The 5,951-nt window shown below is 39.4% G+C and overlaps 1 pseudogene; it reads right to left on the reverse strand.

The window, feature by feature from the left end:
• Positions 1-3,453: 3,453 nt before the first annotated feature.
• On the reverse strand, positions 3,454-4,899 carry LOC110159951 (zinc-binding protein A33-like; annotated as a pseudogene).
• Between the last annotated feature and the right edge of the window lie 1,052 nt (positions 4,900-5,951).

Consider the following 5,951-nt stretch of genomic DNA (forward strand, 5'->3'; position numbering starts at 1 on the left):
TGCGTGTACAGCACTTTGTAAACCTTGGTGCTTTATAAAAAAAGATTTGTATTATTATTACTACATCTCCAAAGCTCAAAACGCACTGTTCCACTTTGCGATGTCATGAAGTGTTAGTTTTCACGTTAACAACTGCCTTTTACATTTAGTTTAGTACAGAGATTGACCATTCCAGAACTGAAATGATCCAAATGTGACGTAGTGAACATATATGGAGTTTAAAAACACAGTGGAGCACTTCCTGTATCACCACATGACATCACAAGGTGGAGCAGTTTCAGTTTGAGAGAAGAACTCAGCGTAAATGTGCAGAGTTTGTGCGTTAAACGTGTGTGAATGAAACAAAACACAACTCCAGGTCTGTTTGTGACGAGGAAACGACAGATCAGAAAATAGTGTCATACGGGCCCTTTAAGGATGAACGATGACGGACACAGATGCATTATGGGAAACTACGGTGTTCGATAACATATATATATTAGTTTGTATTATCATAACTATAAACAGGATTGGCTTGCGTACTAAAAAAAGCAAGTGGAATCTGTTTACGTATTGAATCACCACATATATTTAAACGTGTCTGGAGGTTGTATTGCGTAATATTAGAAAGAAAAAGCACCTTGGTGACTTGAGCGTGTCGTGGTGAGACGGAGCGGGGCTGTACGTGCACACGGAGGGTCCAGAGGCATGTGTGTACTCATGTTTGGACTGTCACCCAGCAACTGGTTTATGAGGGGAGAGAGACACCACCATAACTCACCTTCATGATCCTCAAAATGTGGTGCTCTTTATCATTCAGTCTCATTTCAGAATAAAAATAAATCAGTCAAATTCAATTATATTAACTAATACTTATACATACATACATACATACATGCATACATACATGGGCCCGGTCAAGCAGAAGTAAACAACAAGGCCAAAAATTCAAGTTATTTCATCTGATATAAAAATGTATTGAACAGATACATATGTACTTTAGTTTATGAAACTGTTGACCTTTTTTCTGTACCATTTTTGATTCTAAAGTTCCATATGTTTTAAACAGACCATGTATGAAACATGGAACAAAAATTATTTCCCAAATTTCAAAGACCTGCAAATAATGAAAATAAATGGATGTATTTCATCATATCTTGTGTTATTCCATCTTTGAACTGTTGATGAAGGTGCATGATTTTTCAACAAAAAAAAAGTATGTAAAATGATAAAAATTTGCTTGGAAGGACTGACGTATTTTATAGAAATAGTTTCCTTTCATTTTGAAGTAATATTAAAGTATTCAGAAGAAAAAAGCGACAAATGATGTAAAATCCTGCACCTTCTACTTGTTTGTACAATTTTCCCTCCGTTACTTTTCCCTCCGTTACCATGACCTTTCTTAATAAAAAATCTCATGAGTCAAAAAGTAAGAGGTTTTTCAACCTAATCTTGTACCATATGGTAGAAAACTATATGAAGCAAATATTCAAACCAGTTTGTTAAGGATATGTAAGTGAGAACCAAGAGTTATCACTGTTTGGATTTATTGCCCAAAAAGTGCTGCATATTTCATTCCCTCCGTTACCGACATGAGTTTTTAAAATTTTTTGTCAACAACTTGAAAGAATCTCACAGGTTTAACTTGACCCTGTTGGAGTGTAACTCTTTCCTACATTCTGATACTTTACTTATTTCAATAGTTCCTCTAGTTTCTGAATAAGAGACATTTGAATGTCAAAAATCTGCCCCTGTTTCCCTCCGTTACCACTTGACCAGACCCAAGGGTTTCGTAGGAGCCGTATTGTACACTGGGTCAAAACTCCTCTAATGTACACTGAAATTATAATTAGACAAAAAGCAAATTTAGGAAAACGCCTTTATTTTGTTTAAAATGTTGGAAAAAATGTGTTTCTTGTGTAAATTGTGCAGAGCTGGTGCACAGTGGCTGGTGGCTCCACAGCAGCCTCCCTGAACTGAATCCAGTCACTGTCACAGAGGCAAACATCCAGGAAAGAGTCTCAGGTATGAAAAACTGGACAGCACCAGGCCCTGACATGATTTACACAAACTGGCTAAAGTAACTCACTGCACTCCACGAGCGCCTGGGCAGAACAAAAGAACCAGCTGCTAAAGGATGGGACCCTGAATGACTGAACAGGTGAACGAACCTGATCCTGAAGGATTCCTCAAAGAGTCCCATTAAACTGTCAGCGTATAACCTGTCTCTCCACAACATAGAAGCTCATGTCAGGCATCATCATGACTAATATCAGAGAGCACGTGGATCAGTACATGAGCACAGCACAGACGAACATCGGCAAAGACACCAGGGAAGCCAAACCCCAACTCCTGGTATGGGGCTGGGGTTTGGTCTACAGGGCTACAAACATTTACCTTTATCAAAGCCACTTAATCTCAGTGACACAGTTTCTTTGTTAGATTCCAATCAGTTGTGAGCTGTGAAGCCATGACGTTAAACTGGTGGCGTCTGTCTGTGTCACTTTTGTGGAACAACACAACAGTAAACAAAGTCGAGATGGATGTAGACGAAGACAGACATTCTGTGTTGGCAACGATTCCTGAGGATTTAAAGCCGGAACAAAGAGAATGTTTGGTGAATTTTATCAAGGGGAAAGACGTTATTGTCCTTCTTCCTACAGGATTTGGCGCATTACATACGTCACGACCAAACAGCAGCGATTGGTTAAATAAAAAAAGTACCTGCCTCCTTCGTGCGAATGAATCCTAATGCTGCGAGGTCAGACGGTTTCCATGAAGTGAAACCTGCAGATGAATCAGGCTATTACACTGCGGCATTTCCAAAAAAACTAATCGAATCAGAGCATTTTCCCATTAAATAAACAGCTATTGTCCAAAACTGTTTTATTATTAAACTTACTCTCAGACACCAGTGAAGATTCCTGGGTCTCGTCACTCTCGTCTGGACAGAGTTTGCTTGAGGTCTTTCAGGCCGTGTGTGGAGATCTCCTCTGTCCAGAGCAGAGCCATTATGTTCGGTCTATTTTAGTTTTAGCAGGTTCAACCCAACAATAAAAGTCAAAACCAACCAACCATCCAGCAAAAGGTTTAAAAGTTTAATTAGACTTTGATCAAAGGGGACAAGTACATACATGAAACTGCTCCTGTCTACACTGCCCAACTTTAACATGTTACAGAGAAGTTTTGTGCTGTGAAAAGAAAGAAGCTGATGGGTTAAAGCTGAATCTTCTGTTTAGTGTGACATTGGTTCACAGGGATTTGAGTCCAGTACATCTTCATTCTTACAAAGCACAATCAACCATCTGAGTCTATAATAAGAAGATACACTCACTGGACTGACAGCTGTACCATTAACTGACTGTTTTAGTTGTAGCCTTTATTTTCAAATTCAAGAAAGAAAATAACAGAGTTAAAATTCAACTTAACAACAAAAACACACGTATTCTTAAAACATAAACCCAGCCCTGCGTGTCAAACATCTAAATACACATTGGATTAACATTTACACCACACTAATCATATTTTCTGAGGCAGGATGGACATCGACTTGGAGGTTGTGAACATTGGAAAGAGTTTCTGGCGGTAGAGCTGAGAGAAGCTGTGCAGGCGACTGTTTGTGTCAGCGTCGTAAAAGGTCAGTTTGCGTTTGTCACACTCGAGATGAACTCGGATTCTCCTGGGATTATACTTCAGTTTGATGACAGATTCCTTTTTCTTGTCAATGTTAAATGCAGAATATTCATTCATCCTCAAATTCAAGTGACCACCATCCAGCATCATCAGGAATATAGTCATTATCTTGTGAGATATAATAAGCAGAATGTGTCACTAATCCAATCCCCATTCATCACTGTCTCCTACATCTACATCCCAGCTGTGAGAGCCACTGTTCAAAGCCAACAGAACCACGAACCATTTTATAATCAAGAACTCTTACTCTTTCAGGTATTTTTGGAAGCTTCTGCTCTTCCCCAGCTGTAAAACTCCTCAGATCAGTGGATAGAATGAGTTCTGGGTGAGCTGTGTTAGGATCCAGTATGACTGAAGAAAACTGCACCAGTCTCTTCATCTTGTTCCAGATGTCATAAGATAAGTTTCCAACATGTTTAGCCTGGTCTATCAGAGCTCCTGTGCCCAGCTGTGGTTCTTCCTGCAGGGGGCAGCGCTGCACTCTCTCTGTTGTTGCTTTATAGTTGAGCAGGAAGGAGATGTCTGCAGCTCTCAGCTGCTCTTCTGTGGTCCTGATGGTTTCTAACAGAACTTCTATATCTTTGTTCACAGCAGAAATCTTGTCCTTCATGCTCTGAGTCTTCTGCTCCTCTTCCACCTTCAGAACCTTCATCCTTGACTCCTGTTGTTCTGAAAGAAAGTCATGCAGTTTGATAAACTCTTTCTCAATCAGATTTGCCATTTCACGTGCCTTGGCCTGAATGTGAATCAAACTTAATTCACAGTTTTCTTTATATTGTTCCATAGTCTCCAGTTGTGCTTTTAAAGGATCCAAAAACACCTCCAACTTGTTTTTTAGATCTTTTGTTGCTTCATCAATGGGTTTAAACTTGTGACGGCTGTGTGCATTCGAGTCTCGACACACCACACACACAGGCTGCAGGTCAGACAGACAGAACAGTCTCAGTCTTTCTGAGTGCAGTGGGCACATGTGCTCCTCTGATTCTGGAGCCTTTTTCTTATGCTTTGCATATGCCTCACACAGGTTTCTCAGAGATAAATTCCGTGGTGGATCACTCTTGGATGATCTTCTCTTACAAAAAGGACACTCTTGTGTGGGCTTCTCTTTCCACCATCTCTTCAGACAGTCTTGACAGAAGCTGTGGCTGCAGGTCAAAACCACAGGCTCTTGAAAGATTTCCTGACAAATGGAACACATATCAAATCTTCTTCAGGTAGAAAAGCCATGATTGTTGAGTTCACACGCCCTTCAAACAGTGACTCCTGACTGCTTTCTGTATTTATAAGATCACCCTGGAGGTGTGTCACTGGTTGGGACTTTCCCATAAGAGATTTCCTGTTTCCTGTAATTCGTGAGAGACCTGCCAACAAATCATGTGGGAGATACTTTCTTCCTTCTTAAACAGATACTTGATTCTCCATGAGATAATAGAATGCTTTGAATATGATTGCAGCTTCTCTTTGTCCTGTCTAAAGCCCTGTGACAAAAAGAAAAAGAAAAGAAAGAAGTCTATAGCCAATTCTAACAGGTCTATAGTAAAAATGACAGAACAGGCTTGTATTCATCATCTGGGCAAGGTGACCTTGGCAAACGCAGCAATATCAAAACTAAATTCAAAAATTGTCTTTCTGAACCTAGGCTTCTTTAAATCACTCATAACTGCCACAGGAATACTGTGCTGGTGGTCATTGCACAAATACAACAATAAATACATGCTTTCATGTTAAACTGCAAAAAAGAAACTGTTAGATTCCAGTCCAATGAGGTCCATTTGGTCTTCCAATTATTTATTTTAAGTGATTCTTTTTTAGACCAAAGTTGAATTTGTTTTCATACCTGACAGTTTGGACTAGTGGTCTTCCTCAGCCCCTGATCCCGGTTTGTAGTCCCCTGGGTATGTCTCTGTATTTTGATTTCCTTCTTGACCCAGCGACAATATTTGTTGTCTTCTATCGCAATAATTTTTGCCATAGTAATATTATTGTACATTAGGGGTATGACAGAGAAAGTACAGAGGAGAATGATAAAACACAATATAAACAGACAAATAAAACCATGCAAAAAAACTCAGCAGCTACTCTTCCACCCAAAGATAAAATAGAACTGCAGCACAAATATCATGTCATATACAAAACACCTGCATGACTTACAATAAAACATACACCAGTAAACTGGGGAGTGTTCAGTACTTGAAAAAAGGAACAGGACAAAATGTGAGAAGGAAACAAATTACAACATAGATTACAAGTTCAAATTTGAGTTGAATTGTAATAAAGTA

The sequence above is a fragment of the Boleophthalmus pectinirostris genome, unplaced genomic scaffold (assembly GCF_026225935.1).
Source record: "Boleophthalmus pectinirostris isolate CB_2022bp ecotype Guang Dong unplaced genomic scaffold, ASM2622593v1 HiC_scaffold_1, whole genome shotgun sequence".
Classification (NCBI taxonomy): Eukaryota; Metazoa; Chordata; class Actinopteri; order Gobiiformes; family Gobiidae; genus Boleophthalmus; species Boleophthalmus pectinirostris.